Below are 19,489 nucleotides of genomic sequence, written 5' to 3' on the forward strand. Positions count from 1 at the left end.
AATAGGGATTTTTCTCTCTGTTTTTTCATTCTCAATGCCAGGCTGTGAATTTTCCTTTCAGAAGGCCAGACTCAAAGTGAGATGGATATATTGAACACGTGGATTTCAAGGAAATGTTTTTCCCAGCAACTGTAAATGTGTAAAAGCATTCAGAGCTCGTTCTCCTCTCCACATGACTTTTCAACAGGTTAAATAAATGTGTGTAGCAGACAGATACTCAACTACGTGGTCCACAGTTACTGGAGCAGATAAATGCTAAGCTGACCGTGGTGTCTCCTTGCCAGCAGTGCAGCGTTTCACTCTTCCTGGCTTCTTTGGGGATGTTCTGGTGTTCTCTGATGCTGACTCGATGATATCAACTACTGGTGAGACACATGTAGCTTTTTAGTCTCCCCTCAGTAAACATTTGCCAGTAGCGAAGGAACAGATGGGCTCGGGTCTGCTCCGAGATCAGATGTGGAACGAGGGTATTTACAGGATACTCCACAGGTGGCTTTTCCACCAGCAGGTTCTCTGTTGTGGCTGTCTCCCTGGGTACTTCTGTAGGTGTGTTCAGGAACAGTACTGGGTCAGAGGGCTGCAGTTTTCTTACCTACTTCATTTGTCTAAACACTGCTTTCTTACGTGTTACATTGTGGGGGCTGTGACTTTTTGTTCTGTATTGAAAAAAGCAAGGTCCTATTTTGCATGAGGAAAAGTAGATATTCTAATGATAAAAGGGGTCATTCCCAAAAGGCAGAGAGAGAGATATATGCATTACATATTCTCTACAGATCTATAAACAGTCCTTTGAGTCCGTTCACATCCTGCTGCGAGTTGCTGATGTTTCCTATTTAGTTTTCGGTGAAGACCCCAGGATCTCGATTGTAAAGTAAAAATAAAAATAAAATAAACTCATTGTGAACAAACCCATTGGGCATGTTTCTGAACAGTCCTGGATACACGACACACAATATTCTTAGTTATTAAAGGAGAGGATCCCTGAGAATCAGAGTCGTGTTGTGTCAGCGATTGTAAGTGTACAGAATAAAACTGCCCTTCCTGAGAGCATGAGCAAGACCTGATCCTTCGGTGACCTAACTGGCATTGCTAAGCTGGAGGCAGCAGACCCATATTACATTAGCCACTTGATAGTATCGTCTTTTCTTCCTTTATGTTTAAAAAATTCCCCTTTGAAAGAGTAATTAGCATAGATTTGAAACACTAGAGGACTGTGGTGTGCTACTCAAGGTCTTGTTTTCTTTTCTTAATTTGAATTTCCCAACTTTAAAATGGAACCTTTGAAATTTAAAATACTGCTTCCAGTGGCTAGCACTCACATATGTAAATACTGCAATTATGGCATAAATGGATATCAAGATTAAATAACTGTGGCAGAATCTATAGTGAACATGAGCAGCATAATTTTATTAATGAGGTCTGTAATTTCATACAAAACAAAACTAGATCTTATGTCAATTGAAAGATTCTACTGCTTAAATAAAAACAAAATTGCTTGTCATCAATAGGTACGTTTTTAATATGAAAGTTATTTGTATTTTGTAATTTGAGGCCTTAAATCTATGTGATATAGTAATACTTCAATGTGGGCCTTTTTAGAAGGAAGACCTAGAAGTTTTATAGAGAACTCACTCCCAAACTGCCTTTCTATTCAGCAGATTAAAAATTGAGGTCCTTCTCTGGTTTAAATGGCAGTCAGAAAATCCACAGGTAATCCCTGTAACTTTTCATATAAATTTGATAACAAAAGAAAGTGTGCTACCAGTATATCTATAACATAACTAAGCTTCCTTGCATAACTCAAACCATGATGGAGATTTTGACATGCTCAGTGGCAACCTGACAGATGTGTCACAGCGTCTAATCCCCAAAAGCCCCAAAGCTCTTTGAAAATGGGTGTTTCTGAAAGACCGGATTGGAAAACATGCTGCTTTTTTATTAAGCTTTTTCTCTCAGTGCCTGTATTACTTCCAGCGTCATCTTGTTGCCAGGCTGACTGTACAGATCAGCACTAACTAGGCTGGCAACTCTGCTTTGTTAGCAAAGAGGTAAAATATATATAATTATGTATATTTAAACTATATATTTTATATAAATTATGTAAAAATGTAATTGATTTTGCTTACAGTTTGAAAATACTTAAGTTGGGAATATATGGCTGTTTTATCCCGCATTTTCCTGTTCTGTACAGATGTACCTCTGGTGTGTCCCAGCCTCAAAATTTTTGGCATTAAAAAAAACCCAAAACCCCAAGGAGTTAACATTAATATAGATATGTGATAAGTTCAGAAAGTATTCTGGAGCAATATTTGAAATGCCAGTTGTAGGGAGGAAAATAAACTATGTGCTTGAAAGTGATTTCAACAAAATGCCCCCCAAATTTAAATGCAGACAGCATCTCTAGCCCTGGGATTTGCCAGCATATCTTTAGGCCAGACTCATGGGAGACTGAAAGGAGGTTTCATTGCAACATCACCATGTCCTATAGATTGTGCTCAGTGGCGTCTCTGTTATTTGGATGACATCCACAGTTGGTAAAAAGAGAAAATTGGGCCAGTTTACATTCTGTTACAGAGCAGCTTCCTGGATGACAGAATAATTTCCAATCAAAGTGCCCTGGATTACTCCCTGCTGTGAGCTAATAGGGTGCTAATTAGCATATTTCATTTATTTACTTAACTGGGATAAAAACAATTGGGCACAGGTCCCATTTACAATGGTTTCCTGGGGAAGCTGCAAACTGCTGTAAGTGTAACCATGCTGCATTAAAAAGATATAAGCTCACATAAACATAACGTGCAGATTGAACACAAAATGGCATGGCTGTCCAATCTCATACACTGAGAGTGGTTTAGAACATTAAATAAGGTTGTATTTCTGTTTCCTTCAAGTCTTTAAGTGGGCTAAATGAAATTAGAGCAGCATTTTTCCAATCTTTGCAGGTCCACTGGTGACATTACTGAACAAGTGCTGTGCTGTGGACAGCATCATGCTTTGCCTTGTGCTCTCTCTTGTGCTCACTATTGCCTTAGTATCACATGACTATTAACAGTACTGAAGGTTTTTGCAAGTACTGGCTTACCCATGAAACATGGTTCGGGAATTGTTGTCCTGCAACTTTTGTCCAGCTTTCTCCTGTGCATTCCCTGGTTGGGGCACACCTGCCCAGCATATTGTGCCATTCTTGAAGAACTTTCTAGTTGCAGAAATGTTGAAAGTGTCCATTTATTTATTCCTCACTCCCCAGCCTCCCCATACTCCCAGTTTCCCGCATATTGTAAAACTTACTAAATTTCAAGCACCCAACTTAGTAGCTCATCTGAGGAAATTTTGAATGTATATTCTATGAGTTTGTAGAGGGTAAAGCAGGAAGGAAAACTCTTCTCCTGCTTTGTTGAACAAAGGTCTCTTTCCAAACCGTTTGACATTTTAAAACACATCTTTGCATTTTTATATCTTAAGCAGGAGTTTTACTTAGGATGAGATTCCTTATCCATTTTGATTCACATTCTGCTTAGTTATGAAAATCTGGATTTGCCCTAAGGCACTCTAATATCTCTCTGCATCTGGGAGGCAAGTTCATTAAATGAAATGGAGAGATTTTGCAATCAAGAGACCTGGGGTCTGTTTCTGCCCTCTTTACATCTTATTGTGTGACATTGAGTAATCTGCCTTTCTATTCTTCAGTTTCCTTATCTGTAAACTGGAGAGAATAACACTTTATCCTGCCCTTCTTAAAATGCTTTAATATGCTCAGTTGGAAGATGCTTTTTGGCAAAGATGCATTAACCCCCAGCCCGCTCCCCCCATCCCAACCCTAGCTCACCATTTCAGTACACAATAAGCCCCTACCTGAGTATTTGTGTCATGATCTACTTTTTAGCATTTGTCTTGTTTCCAAATTCAACCGGTACTAGGGTTATCAGTCTTGTTACAATCGTTGTTCTGGTTTGTACGATCTGCCTTCCCTCCTCTCCAGCTAGCCTGGGAGGCCCCTCTCATTCTTTTCTGTGGGAGAATTTTGCTCTTATTCTTCTGTGACTCAAAAAGCCCCTGAGCTGGAAAAGAGCAATTCTAGAGCATATGTTTCCTGTATTGAATGAAATGCCACTGTGGAAGAATACCTCCCTTCTGCATTTTTTGTGCTTGTAAAACACACTTAGACCATCCAAGGATAACAATTCATAAACCAATTAGAATAGAGATCTGAGCATTGGAGGAGTCAGCACCTTACTTCAGCCTAGTAAGACCAGTTCCCCAGGAGGTGTGTGTTTTGAGTTGTTCTTGTTAAAGTTATCATATATCCCATAAAAGCATCCTCTTCACCATTCAGTACCTGACCTCTAGTTGGGTACTGCAATACTATTCATCTCTTCTGATGCAGTGTTGCATCCTGCAGAAATAAATATGGTTCCATTTTGGGGTTCTATGAGTAGGCCTAATTATTATGAGTTACACACAGAAGGGAATTTAAACATGACATGAAACATTCTTTGTTTTGTTTCCCCCAGACCCACCTGAACATTGCGAAAAAGTGAATGGAGGCACCCATTGAGGACTAGCCCCATAATTTGAGTGTATTTACTAGCCAGTTTGATTGCTACAGTATACTGGCACAAATTCAGGAAAAAGTAAAACTAAAAAAAAAATTCCCCAAGACTTGTGAATTCATGACCACAGGCCCAGAAATGTGACTGTTGATCTGTGTGCAGAAGAAACTACTGGTCATGTTTCCAGGGCCATTTGAATTCCATCAGGGGCCAAAAATCTGGATGATAGTTCTGTATAATTTTAGTGTGTACCGTGTTGGAGAGCTCATCATTGGTGAGTGAACCAATTTTTCAGTAATCTTTGTCACAGCAGGCAAGATAGAAATTGGTCTGTAATTTGTAATCATTACTACTTTGCTTGAGATTAATCCTGGATCACCCACAGTGAAAAAAGATGCCTCCTAACCTCGGGAAGGACCATTCTCCATTCAGAAGGCCACTGAGGCTTGCTGTTCACAAAGCACACTTTGTCTTGACCATCCTTCTTTTTTATGTCAGATGAACTTTTATCTATGTTCTGCTTTTCTCTACAAGACTGAATACTCCAGACTTTTTACATAAAGCGATTTTCTCAATTCTTAGTACTGTGAAAGAGATTGGAGGGTGGGGGGGGAGAGCTTTGGAGTTTTCCTATTGATATTTTTTTCAGAAGGGACAAAAAAAAAGTTCTATAACGCACACAAGTAGATGTGGGCAGTGAATAGAAATAACCTTTATTAACATAGAAAGGCTGTACTTACTACCAGGTAGTTAATATGAGGAATTTGGGCTAAAGGATACTGTGATTCTAAAGATCTGAGTTGGTTTCTGAAAGCAAAGCATTGACAAAGCAACCCAGCTAGTCTGGCACTGTACTATATATAGTGAAACCTGTGCATTGGAAAGCCTCTGATAATCAAAATGATTTCTTAACTGACCTCTTCAAGGTAGTACCAAGGTGTCTTATACAATGTTGTTCTTTTTTTCTCAGTTAAAAGCCACCTTCATTTGGTCATTGATCCCCCTCCTTCCCCCTCCACTCCTGGCTTTCCTTACATGGACTAAAGAGAGCCCTGGTGTTCTGACGTAAAATGCTCTTCAGTTGAAATCAGGTTGTTTGCTTTAATTTAATATTGAAGGGCTTCAAAATAAGGTATAAAAGAAAAAGGAAAAAGAAAAAAGAGATAAGTGAATTGGTTGCAGAGATGGCTGTGGGATACCAACACTGAAAACAATAAATGTGGTCATAGTATTATTCATCAGGTGTTGCATTTCCAGTAAGGACAATTAAGTATTAAAACCATTGTGCGTTCTTGATCAGCCCTATTCGAGAATGATAAATTCAGTGTAGGATGGGTGAGAGAAGTCTTCTGGAGTGCTTAGGGCAGCGGAGAGCCTATTTTATGACAAACAACACAAAGGAGAAAGTTACGGAAGCTGAACAGTAATGTTCAAATACCAACAAATAGATATGAACGGCCTGCAATTAAATTGGAAATGAAAGGCTTCTTACCGTCATGTACCAACATTGGTATATGCACATATCCATACAGCAGTATAAAACATATGGTGGCATAACCATCACTGAATAATCTAGGAGGTCCTTTCCAGTGTATTTCCTATACTGATGTGTTCCTAAATAGCTGTGTTCATGTAATTTTCTTGGATTGGGATAAAATGTCAGAATAATGTTTTGAGATCTGTTTTCAAAGAGCGAGCATGGGAATTGAAATACATACGTAAATTAAAACAAGCTTTAGGATTAGGAGTCTTTGAATAGCTTGTTTTGGGTAACTTTTCTCTTGATCTGTAGACACCAGAGTTACTGATCCTACTATAAAGAGAGCAGCATGAAATACTGGAAAAAATGTCTTATGTAGATTACTGGTCATGTCTTACTACTACTTTTATTTAATTGAGAAGTTAGAAGCATCTGTCTTGTACTTCAGATTTAAGATAATTCCAAGAAGGGGGCACTGTCAAATTCTGATTTTTCTAATATATCCATTGAACCCATTAATTTTAAATGAATTGTTGGAGTGTCACTGGAGGGCTGTACCTTGATTTTAATTTTCATTGGTGTTTGTGTTTGTGTTTGGTGTGGGTTGTGTATACTTAACTGAACTGAGCTCCATACAGAAGCTGGGGGAAACTTGGCACCTTTTTTACGTGTGTTAGCGACAGTCGTCTTTGTCTAACTGGGATGTGACTGGTTTGGAGACTTTCTAAGATGGCCTTCATTTATCATTTGTGGTATGGTGTTCTGTTATGGGTTTCTCACAGTCCTTCCTGATAGATCTCTTTTATTTGATTATTGTCATGGTTTAACCCCAGCCAGCAGCTAAGGACCACCCAGCTGCTCGCTCACTCCCCCGCAGTGGGATGGGGGAAAGAATCAGAAGGGTAAAAGTGAAAAAACTCATGGGTTGAGATAAAAGGCAGTTTAATAGGGAAAGCAAAAGCCACGTGTGCAAGCAAAGCAAAGCAAAGCAAAACAAGGAATTCATTCACCACTTCCCATCGGCAGGCAGGTGTTCAGCCATCCCCAGGAAAGCGGGGCTCCATCACACGTAACGGTTACTTGAGCAGACAAACGCCATCACTCCAAACGTCCCCCCCTTCCTCCTTCTTCCCCCAGCTGTATGTGCTGAGCATGACGTCCTATGGTCTGGAATATCCCTTTGGTCAGTCGGGGTCGGCTGTCCCAGTTGTGTCCCCTCCCAGCTTCTTGTGCACCCCCAGCCTCCTCGCAGGTGGGGTGGGGTGAGAAGCAGAAAAGGCCTTGGCTCTGTGCAAGCACTGCTCAGCAGTCACTAAAACATCCCTGGGTTATCAACACTGTTTCCAGCACAAATCCAAAACACAGCCCCATACCAGCTACTATGAAGAAAATTAACTCTATCCTAGCCAAAACCAGCACAATTATGCACTAAGACAAGAGAAAGGAGAAAGGTTTGGATACTTAGGAAGAAGGTCTGTGGCTCTGATGAGACAAGCATTGGCCGCCTTTGTGTCCTGCTCCTGGCTCTGAATGAAGGGGTGCCCCTCATGAGGGACAAGGTAGGAGCATGCTGAGTGAGCTAATGCTGGCAGATACTTGGAACATGGATTGAATGTGTGAGTACCCTCTGTTTCTGCTGCTTCTCTCTTTATGCTCCAGGAACACAACAGGGGTCCAGCAAAAATGAAAGGAAATTGAGCAAAGAGTGTCTATTTCTGTGCCATTTCTCCAAATATTCCTTGAGTGCAATGGTTCTACATGCCAGTCCTTGCTGCCTGCTATGTCTGCGCATCCTGACTCAGGGATGTGTAGTTGAGAAATGGAAAAGCTCCTCCTGGCTCTGGGTAATTTATAATGTGAATATTTATATAGAAAAATTGGGAAAGGGGGGTCATTGTGGCAGCAGGATGACTGCTCAGAGGAGACAACTGGACATTCATCAATTAATGAAGTTTGTCTGTTTCTGCTTCCGTGCACACAAGATATGTACTCAGATATATTTACTTAATTAATTTTTGCTATTGTCCCATTTTCTGTGTTCCTTTGTTGCTTGATCAATCTTCTTGTTATTTGAGCTTGCTCTTTTTCTTCTGTTGAAACTGATATGTGCATAAGCTGTAGCAAAGATAGCTGAATATTGGAGATTTTTGCATCTGTGACTCACTCTACTGTGAACTGAATATGTTATTTTCTTAGCCTCTTTACCCTTTAGAAAAGCGTTTATCTCTATCTATCTATATATCTATATACCTGTTTTCCCTTAAATGAACAACCCGCTTCTGGTTAATGATTGTGGAAAAAAAAAAAACCTGTGGCTTATTTTTTATATTTCAAAATATGGTAATTTCAGTCAATTAGTGGTGGATATTTTTCTGCATACATCCTCCTAAAAATCAAACTCAGAATCCCACTTGATCTACTTCATAGCAACTTAATTCCTTTAAATTTCAAAAGAGAAAAACCAAGAGAAATAACAACAAAAGAAAAAACAGTATAGGTAAAATAAATCTGCCAAATTTAAGTTTTGGTTTTGAAAAAGTATTCTCAATCTGTATGGGTTTGTATTTTGCATTGCCTGCAGGGGTAAGTTTCTTTTTCTCCATCAGATAAGTCCTGTGTTACCTTTTGTGGACTCAGGAAGGGGCTGCGTGACCTGCTGGGGAGCCAGGACCCCCCTTCCCTGTCACTGAGCTTAGGCAAATCCATGTTGCTCTGCTTTCCGTTCCTTGCTGTCTCCTGCTAATTCCATGTTGAGGTGTTCAAAATGGGGACCGTCCCTTACACTCGGTCTGGAGAGGGCCTCTCCCAGTGCAGTCCTGTTCTCTATGAAAACTTCAGCATGCTGCTGCTGAAGAAACAGTAACTTTTTTGTTTTGCTTGTGAATATTATTTACTAGGAATGCTTCAGGAATAAAATGTAATGTCAGTATTGACAGCATGTGAATTATGTAGTAGGTGTTACTTGTAAGCAGTTCACGCCAGAGACTCATTCAGCTTTGTGGATACCAGCTTTTACTTTCGCATTGTTAGTTGGAGAGCTAAATGCTCGCTTTCTTAATGCAAAATGAGGTTTGTGTTTTGCCTTACTGCAGTAAATGACCATGGCTTATAAAATGCTAGCAGCTGACATTGTCATGACTTTGATATGCAGAGAGATTTTTATAACTCATATTTTCTATTAATACTGTTTTCCTCGTAAGGTGATGGTTCTCAATTGTATACAAGGGTATATATTTTTTCTGATACTTTATCAGAAGTCTTCATGCACCTATCCTTTTGTAAATATATGAAGCTGTAGAGAGAAAAGCAAAGCCACAAAGAGAATTGTTAAATCAGACTTGATGTGCTTTGCCAAACAAAGGAAAAGTTCAAACTGCATTGTAGATATAGTGCAAATGAATTTCTTTGCAGCCATAGACACTCATCCGTGGTCTAATAAAGACCATTCTAATTCTGTCCTTTCTTCAAGACTTTACAGCCCTGTCTGTCTGCCTGGGAATCCTTATCAGAACTGTAGCAGATGGGGTGAGAACCTGGATTACCCTGGGAAGTTGGTCAGGATCTGAACGGGGACCAAAACCAGCTCTAGTCACAGGCCATTTCAAATAGCCTACCAAAAAACCCCTACTGGATTAAAGAATAGTATTTTGAATAAGAACTCAAACGTTCCTTTTCATGTGAACTCTTCTTTTGAAAATCATCAAAAAATTAAGACAGTTATAATATGTTTGAAAGTGCTGGGGGAGGAAGAAAAAAGATAGTGTTCACAAAGACTAATTGAAGCATAGAGATAGGTATCTTTCTGTATGTTCCATTTATTATTTTTCACCACTTGTTTTATTAACATGCATCTAGAGTTACATGTTGCTTTAATCTCCTTGATTAAGACTTGGTGAAAGGGTCTGTCATTTATTGTCCGAGTGCCTCAGGTCCCACTTTTTGTTTTACATTAGCTGTGCCAACTACCTCTGACTTGAAAAGGAAATACTGTAGTTTTCATAAAGTTTAGTAGGACTGAGTCTCTGTAAAAAAAAACCAAAACAAAACAAAAATGAACAACCAAAACAACACAACAGAAAACAAATCAACAAAAAACCACAAACCAAAATCAGTTGCATGAGTAAATATCATCTTAAGGCAGAAGACACCACTTTCCTACAACTGGTATACAGTAAATATTCTTTTGAACAGCTTTTCAGAGCTGTTTTCCATGTTTTCTTACCACACATTTGCTACAAGTATTACTTTGCTGATGAAATGCCTGTTTTTCTGTCCTCTAGTAAATACGTGTCTTCAAAGCTGAGATACATTGTCTCTTTAGCTGGAAAGAGTTAACTCAGCTTGCCAGTTCTTTGCTGCTGAGCTACATTTAAGTAGTTCGTTGGGGCATTGTGATTGTAAATGAGATATAGCTTCCTGACAACTGTTCATGATTTTTTTCATAAATAAATAAAACTGCATCAGAAGATGTTCAACTTCTAAGGAATAGACAGTTAAAGACAGTGTGTCCCATGTCGCCCCCCCCTAGTCCCTAGAAACAAAATCACAAGAGTTTACTATGATAGTATGATTTCAGCCCAAGACGGGAAAATATGTTTTTAATGTAGGATATTTTTCCTTGTCAGTGAGTTCAGGAAGATACTTAACAGGAAAAGGAAATAAGGGTCCATTGTAAAGGTACCTAACTCATCATTACCACATGCATGCTGTACATTTCTGCTGTACTGTTGTATTTGATAGTATAAACTTGATCCTGCCCCCCCCCCCCCCCCCCCCCCAATTGGCTTTTATATTCAGGAGTATATCTGAAATTATATAATTTAAAGAATATTTCTAATATATGGTAGAAGTATTTGTAGGCATGCAAATACCAACCTGGTTCCCAAATCTAGCCATTAGATACTATATTTTTATTTTTCTTTGTTTGTGTGTGTGCGTGTATCAGAGAGAAAGATTCCAGTTATGAAAGACTCCAGTTACAATACCTATTGGTTAGGGAACATGAGATCTGCTTGGAGAACTGGTAGCTAAAAATGCCATTTAAATATTCTGCTCTGTTAATGCTTCAGGTTAATAAAAACTGCTGTAAGAAAATATTTTAGGATATAGATATTTGGAGCAGTTGGATTACTTTTGACAACAGTGCAAGGAATCCATTCAAAGCTGATTTCCCCCTTTTGTTCACTGAGGACCTGCAGAATCTAAGATAAAAATGGCAGTTGTCCTCAGGGCACCCTGAGGCATGTCATTAAAATTGGAATTTGATCCTCTTTTCATGGTTACTTGGGACAATCAACCACAGCAAACCTGAAAACTCATCAGTTTTCAAAAATATGACATGCCCTTGACTTTGTCAGTTTGGATTCAGTGTGCAAGATTTGAGTATTTCAAAATCCCTTTAGATGTCACTCTGTCTTCAAGAATACAAACATTGTGCCTTGTACTATATAAGAGCTACAGTACTTCTAAACATTTCTGAGTGTTTAACCTATTTATGACAAGGGACAAACTAAATTATAGTCATCAAAGTAAAATGCTTTATTAATTGAGAATTTTGAACACTGCTAATTGTAATAAATAGAAATGTATGGAATCCAGTTCATTTTAACTATTAAACCAGTTTTCTAATGGAAAATTAGACTGTCTGAAGTAATCTGGAGCTTTCTAAACCAGGGTGAAACTATCCATTCTACCTGGCTGTGTATTTCTATTTGATAACTGCAATTTTCAAAAATATCTGGAGAACGGATGCAGCACATTTTGCTGTTTATTCCTCTGTACCTGGCCTCTTGTGCTTTGAAGCACCTTGCCTTCCACCCTTCCAGGCTACCAGTTTTTAAGAATGTACATGTATCTTCATATGTATTTTTTTCATCAGTAGCAGAATAATCGCTTTTCTGTTCCCTGCAACTGGGCTGCCAGAAAATTGCATTTTGTCTCCAAGGCAGAGAAACCATGAGCTGGCCATTTTGCCATTGCTGCAGCTTGCCATCAGGAGCTCACTGATGCTCGATGTGCTGGAAGCCGTATGGCCTCCTCTCTCTGCTCTTTCTCTTGCTGCTCCCCTGAACGTTGCAAGTGGAGAAGGACCAGCTGCTGACACCAGGGACAAAGAGGGTCTTCCTTCAAGAGAGGAACAACGATGGCGAGAGACCTTCGGCTGTACCTCAGCTTCCCCTCAAGACATTTTCCTTCCAGCTACATCCTGTCATTAGACTTCCTGTAATATGCATGTGCTCCTTCCTTCTGGGGTTTTTTTACATCTCTTTTTACTTAGTCTGTAAACTAAAGTTCCTAGTTAATACGCAGATTATTTGTAACTGCAAATCAGTTCATTTAATAATTGGCATAAAAGTGTTACACATGGAGCAGCACAAAACTTGGCAGCACTAGACAGGAGGAGGTTTCGGTGCCTAATCCCCACCAGGCACATGGGTTAAGGTGTTTGCTTGCGCCATTTGTGTGGGAAGGAGAAACCTTGCCTATTCATGTGGAAATTCCTAATTGCTTTCTTCATTTTGACAGATTTATGGGTTACAGCGAAACATAATTGCAAGTAACATAACAAAGTAACACTCTCGTGAGCACCTGTAGTGTTGCTATTATAAATAGGTCTACTAATGTACAGTGTTGATTATTGTAAGAGTACATTCATCTGAAGTTCTCAATTTTTGTTGCTGTGCGGGTTACTCTCTTGGTCTCCTGCTTCAGTTTGCAGGAGAATTGCTTCAGTCTTCAGCCTAGATGGGCAATATCTGTTGCCTCACTTTTCTCATCTGTTGTTCAACACTGAAATGGTTAGTAGGATGTGCTAGAGGCAAGTGAGTACCGGGTAACCTGTTACTTGTCGTGAATTTCCACTCTCATGATTTAAATTTACAAAGCTCTGCTTTGTAAAGTTGTCCTCTGCAGAAAGGTGTTGGACTTTGTAAGACAGAATAAAATAGAATTGTGCCTCTGGCAGCTGAGGAAGTTACACATCTATATGCTCTGCAACATGCTGGAAAAAAAGAAGAGATCCTTGGATCTGCTGTGATGTCCACTTTGCTGGTGTGACTGTTGAGGGGCTTCAGGTGGATAAATGAGGGAAGGAACCATGACCTAAGGTCATGCAGGTTGGCATTTAGGACACCTCTGCTGTCTGCCTACTTCGCGTACTGACTTTTCTTTTGCGACAGTTGACAAATTATCCTGTTTCTTTGAGCCTTGGTGTCCTTCTCTATAAACTGAAAATATTTCTGCATTTTAAAAAAGAAATTTAACTGGCAGAATGCTGTAGGAACACAAAGTTTTGCAGACACTGTAAAGCACCTCAGACTAGTTATAATGATGACATTAGTGAATATACATTACATCTGTTATAAAAACATACAAGAATATAACACATCAATTACTTGTTGAATAGCTGTCTTTATTGAGGAAATAAGGAAAAAGAAAGGGAACCTGCTCAAGAGAGCGAGCAGTTCTCTGATTTAGAAATATCCAGTTCTCTGACTTCACTGTACGGTGCACCGGGAAGGCTTTGCAAATCTGGCTTTTGTCTGGTCCATTCTCTACAGCCGAGATGCGGAGTGGTCTGTGCCCTCACAGGCAGGTCTCCCACCGCCTCAGTTGCTGTGGTAGCCTCAGCTGCTTCATGATCAGTTGAGGGGGATGTGAAATCCTGGTTCAAGCTTTCTCAGAGACGAGGTAGTATTCTTCTGAAAAGAACTGGACAATGTCCACGCTTGCATTTATAGTACATTACAGGATTTTTTTTTCAGAGCTCTGAGGTCAAGACCATTGTGTCTACAGAGAATGAGTGAAATTTTGATAAGTCTGAGGCTGGGTGTGATGGTGTAATAAAAGGAATAGTAACAGTGTGCCTGATGATGGCACGAGCCAAAAATGGCTTTGCTTGTGCCAAATTTTGGTGAGGGGAAAGTCAGACCTATGAACTTCAGTTTTCAAAATCCTTCCAAAAATTCTGCCAGTGGACCGGCCCCTGACAAGTTCTTTGTCTGTCTGTGTTAAATCGGAAAATCTGTCTACAGGATGGGTTAATAAGTAATGCAGGTGCAATGACACAAATTGAAGAAAGATTTATTAGGAACTGAAAGGATGCTTATAGTTTGTAAATGGTTTTGCTTCCTGTGGAAGGTGACTTCATGTTGGATTGAAGAGTAGGTATGCCAAGATGTCACCTTATGTTGATTTCTCTGTCAAATTTATAATCGAGTGCTGTTTGTTACATTTGATGGGAAGAGGAATGTTCTTGGGGATTATTTGAGAACTGCTTCTTGATTTTTTTTTTTTTTAATTTGTTTTTTATTTTTTAAATTGAGCATTATGATTGTGGATAAAATTTGAGAGCAAGGTGAGAGGAATGGACATTAATTAAACTTGCATTTTTGTACAAATTCTAGATTTTAATTACCAAAGATTATTTACATTTATACATTTGGATGTTCCTAAAACAAAATCTGTAAACTAATGAAAGTATCATAAACTACCATCAAAAAATCTGATTTAAATACAAAGAAAACATATAACTTGTAAAGGATTTAAACATTCTACATTTTCTTAAACAGCAGCTAAGCAGCAGCACTGGGGAACCAAAAAGCAAATTGGCTGTCAAAGATGACTGGGGCGGGGGGGGGGGGGGGGGGGGCGGTGTGTGTGTGGGAAGCTATTGGCAATGATCACCTTTTAAATTAAAAGCTGATTTTTCAACAGCAAATGCACTTCTGTTGCCTGATTGCTTGCCTCATGCAATCTTTTTGTTTTTCAAAATGTCACCCCTTGAGTTTATATTAGTATTAGAGAATTTCAGATTTCATTAATTGTAAGGAAAGTTTCGAGGTTACAAAGGAAAGCTTAAAAAAATGCTCGAAAGTGAAAAATGAAACTTGAAAACAGTTCAAAACGAGGAGACATTTAAAACAGGCTTTACATAGGTTATTTTTAAGTACAAATTTTTAAAGTCAGTTCATTGTTAATTTTTCATCTTTTTTATTTATTTATAAATCTTTCTTTTATTAGTGCTAGTATTTAACGTATTAATTTTGAATTTTGGAAGGATTTGAATTTGCTGTCAGAATTTGTTAGAATTTGTTTTCATTAGACTAAAGTAAATCTGCAGTAAATCCATTGACCTTGAATAAGGGGATGTCAAGCAGACTCCCACTCATTCTGTTTGCTCTGCCTTTTCCCTACTTATACTCTTTCACAGGACCATTTTTTCCTTTTTTTTTTTTTTTGAACATGCAGAATTTTTCATTCTTGTAGCTCTGTGCCATTGTGCTAAATACGTCATAAGAGGTAGCAAAGGTATATGCATGTTAGTATACTGAAAGTTATATATTTTATACCATACGTTAAAAATTGAATTATGCTGGTATTGAAAATTGTCTATTGAAAATACAATACAAACTCTGAATAAATTCTGCTGTTACAAATCATATATTTGGATTGCAGTTGCTGTGAGACTGAGCCCTTACAGATTCTTAAACTTTCCTCAGGATAATTTTAAAGCTTCACTCAGCCTAGGATTTTAGCTTAAATCTGTTAAACAGAAAGGTCTTAAGATTGTCTGTCAGACTTTTCTGTAGACAGTAACACAAATACTGGGCTTACTCAAATACTGGCCTCTCTGGAATGTGAGTACCTTGAGCAAGGTGCTTCAGAGCAAGATCTAAATCTAATATTAAAGATAAAATATTGATTGCTGTGATTTCTTCCTGAGAAAACTCATTAGCATTTTAATATCAGCACATGTGTATTTTCATATGACATTCTTTTAATTCATGTTTGGTCAATATGAAAAAGCCCTTCTTCTGAGCCTCAGAAATTCCTATCCTTAATTTTAAAGAGATATAGTTATAGTTCTGTGACCTTTATCACAGCAACAGTGAAGAGTAAATCTAATTCAAAGCTTTTAAATGAGATCAAACAAACCTGCAGAGTAGGTGGAATGGAGGTTTGGCTCTTTTTGTAATGCTTCTGATAGCAAAACCTTGCCTTTAGCCCTTTGTTGTTAAAGCACGACATAAATGTGTTCCGATACCAGGCTAAATTGGTATTAATGTAAGTGGTCGTGCTCTGAAATCACTGCAAATGAAATCCAAATCGGATGCATAAAAACAAGTAGTCCATTTAAATTTTAGTGGAAGCATTTTCTTCACATCCTAACAGTGGAAACATTTTACTGTTGGAGTGACAGTAGTAGGCACTAAAGACAGTGTTGGTTATACATATTAATACTAGTTACATGTGGAAGTTTTTGGGTGTTTTTATCATGCTAAGCCTCGCTGTGATACATCTCAACAAATAGCACCAATTAATCATCGCTAATATGCCTTAGTTTTGGTCCATTTACTCTTCTGACACCAAAAATGTAGTCTTGAAGACATTTAATTATGAATATGTACTGAAGGATATTTTATTATTAAAATTGAAAAAGACCTTTTTTTACAATAGAACATTTGTGAATTCAGAAGTCTTAGATGATGTTTGTTTTATCTACTGTATCATATTTCCACCTTAGTTAAGGATTTTATGATGGAAGGGAAATAGCTTGGTATCTTAGTTTAAAATGGCATTGTAGAGCACATCATGTGAATGTGGCAATTGGGTAATGAGGGGTTTGTAAACTTCATAAAGTATAGAATTCTCCTCCTAGGTTCTTATCTATCCAGATTTTTTGTCTTTACTTCATGACCAGTAAATAATAAATTCAATTTACTGAATAGAAGTTTTGTCACTTAGAAATACTCACTTGGAATATATATTTTTAATTGGCATCAATGGCACATTTCCCAGGGAGCATAACAAAATGGATCATTTAATAGATGCCCAATCTCTCCATCCATCTATCTATCAGCGCAGCACATGATGTTTTGACTTTAATGTGGTAATTATCTCAGGCTGACTTCAGAGGAAGAAGCTGCCACCCACACAGCAGTGCTTAATTACTTTAGACTTCGGTTTGCCAAGAGAAAAATTGACTTTTTTTTGCACATTGCATGGAATTGAAATGATTTCATTGTCATTTTATTTGAAATGCAGCCTGACATCACCATAGCATCATGGGAAAGAGAATGCAAAATTTCGCTGAAATTCTTAAAATAGGCTGAAAGCTGCCTTATATTTTAATGGTTTTCTATGAAGCCTGTGTTCACATTCCTTGAATGTTAATGATGAGCTGCTTCAGCTTATGGGAGGAATTTTTTTTCTGTGAATACATTTCATTTGCAAGCCAATGAATGCAGTTTTTTTTTTTTTTTTTTTAAAGTTGCCAAAACCTAATACAAACTTTGGCATTTTAAGGGCAGGTGACTGTTCAAATTAATGTTTGTGCACTGTACAGTTTGAGAACGTAACTAATAAGATGAAAGAGATAATGAATTAATGGTAATGTACAGGCATCTTAGGAATCAAATAAGTAATTTTTTTTGTCATTGACAATCACAGCTATTATCCTGAAACAAGATAAGGAAGTTGCATATGTGTGTTTTCAGCAACTGAAAGCTAAATTTAATATCTATGAAAATTAGTACAAGGTTTTATGTATATGTTGTTAAACATGCTGCTAATTGATTTGCCGTACAAATACTGGAGGCAGCTTGCTTGAATGAAACACTGTGGACAGATTTTTGTGCTCAGAAGAGGAGAACTTGGTTCCTAGATGTCTTGCCCTGTGTCCACTGAAGACAAAGGGCCATTTTGGGATTGATTTCAAAGGCTTTATTGGTTCTCTTGCAACCACTAATGCCAGTGGCATTAAAATCCAAGAAGCCTAGGGGACCGGAGAGGAGACTGAGCAGACCGGTAGCCTGGGTCCTATAGGGAAAAGCTCTTTGTTGGCAGGGTGGAAAGCAAAAGCTTGGGTCTGGGCTCTGATGCCTTCCAGTGCTCTCGGTGGGTGGACAGTGCTTTGCAGGGCTGTGAATGATGCTGATGAGGTCTGAAAAATATTTAAAGCAGTCATTCTCTAAATGCCTGGCATGCTGCTGGCTGTGAGCAATTGTAGGTTTTGGCCAGTGTTTGGGCAGCATATTCTATCCACACTTCACCTGGCTGTGCATGCAGAACTGAGGCACAAAAAAGCATGTGCGTTTATCTGTATCAAAATCTGTAATAAATCTTCACATGGTGAATGCTGCCAGTCTTGCTGTTATAATTTTATCCTCAACAAGAAAATTCAATATACTGTCTTCCCAAATGGCAAATAAATAATATTGAAAGTTTCCTTTTAAGGTAAGATGTATCTTCTTTTCCTGTTCAGACATCTATATAGTAAAGACCCACTGAAATTATTATTTCATTGTCACATACACTTTTCACAAAAGAAGAATGCAGAGCAGTCTTTTGAAATAAATCTGGTGACACTAGAGAGTTTACAAATACTAGCATATTAATATACAGCTAAAATAATAATAAAAAACACCATGCTGCTAAAGATGTTTAGTATTATCCGCTCGCTGCGGGAGTTTATTAGAAACTCCAGCTTTCTTTTATTAAAATTTCAATTGGCTTGGTGAATGAGATCCTATGTTAGTGTCATAAAGTGAGAAGCCAGAAGGAGAGGATATTGGCATTTAAGTGCAGATTTCATTTTGAAATAGTGTATATTCTACCAGAATATTACATATCACAAATATTACATATTAGTGGTGTTAGAAATAGTTGCACTGATTTCTATATTCATCAAATCGTCGTTGTTTTCTGTGCCATCTGGTAGTTTATACATGTCACTTTTAAATATATCCTAAGAGGTTTTTAATATAACTATAAATGGAAAGCAAATACGGCATAGTTCTGTGAAGATTTTAAAAGACGGTTGGCACAGATGATCTCCCAGAATTGGCTTCGGTGTCAAGGGATGAACTTTAAACCAGAAGACTAGACTTTTCTGAACCATTATAGGGAGGTCATGGATTTAAATAATATTTGACAATTGTATCTTTTTAAATATATGATTTAACAGTGATTTTTATATGAGACTGCTCAGTGTTTTTTCAGCTACATTCTCACTTATGTAAAACAGCCACATGACTCTGATAGCTTACCTCAACTGGAAATTGGGCCTTTTTTTTTTTTTTCTTTTTGAAAACTGATCACTGTGTTCTCCGCTTAACTCTTCCTACTGCACTGAGTTTTGGTGGATAGTATTGTATGACGATGCTGTAAGCATTGACAGAGATTTTTGCTGCATATCAGTCTCTGTATTTCCTGGCATCTTCAAGGAAGATGAGCTAGAAAAGAATAGATGACCAAGTAATATGCGGGAAAATGGGTGGGGTGTGCTTATCGCTCCTCTTTGGCCTTCCCAGAATTATTCTCCGTTGGGTATGCTTACAGGGACTGATCTGTGTTGGTCCTTTCAAACATGCTGGAGGTGGCAGAGTGTGAATAGAGGTCCAGTGCCAAGCAGCTGAGACTGCAGGGTAAGTGAGGGAGGAGCATGACTCTACTCTCC

Source organism: Aquila chrysaetos, chromosome 12 (genome assembly GCF_900496995.4).
Source record: "Aquila chrysaetos chrysaetos chromosome 12, bAquChr1.4, whole genome shotgun sequence".
Classification (NCBI taxonomy): Eukaryota; Metazoa; Chordata; class Aves; order Accipitriformes; family Accipitridae; genus Aquila; species Aquila chrysaetos.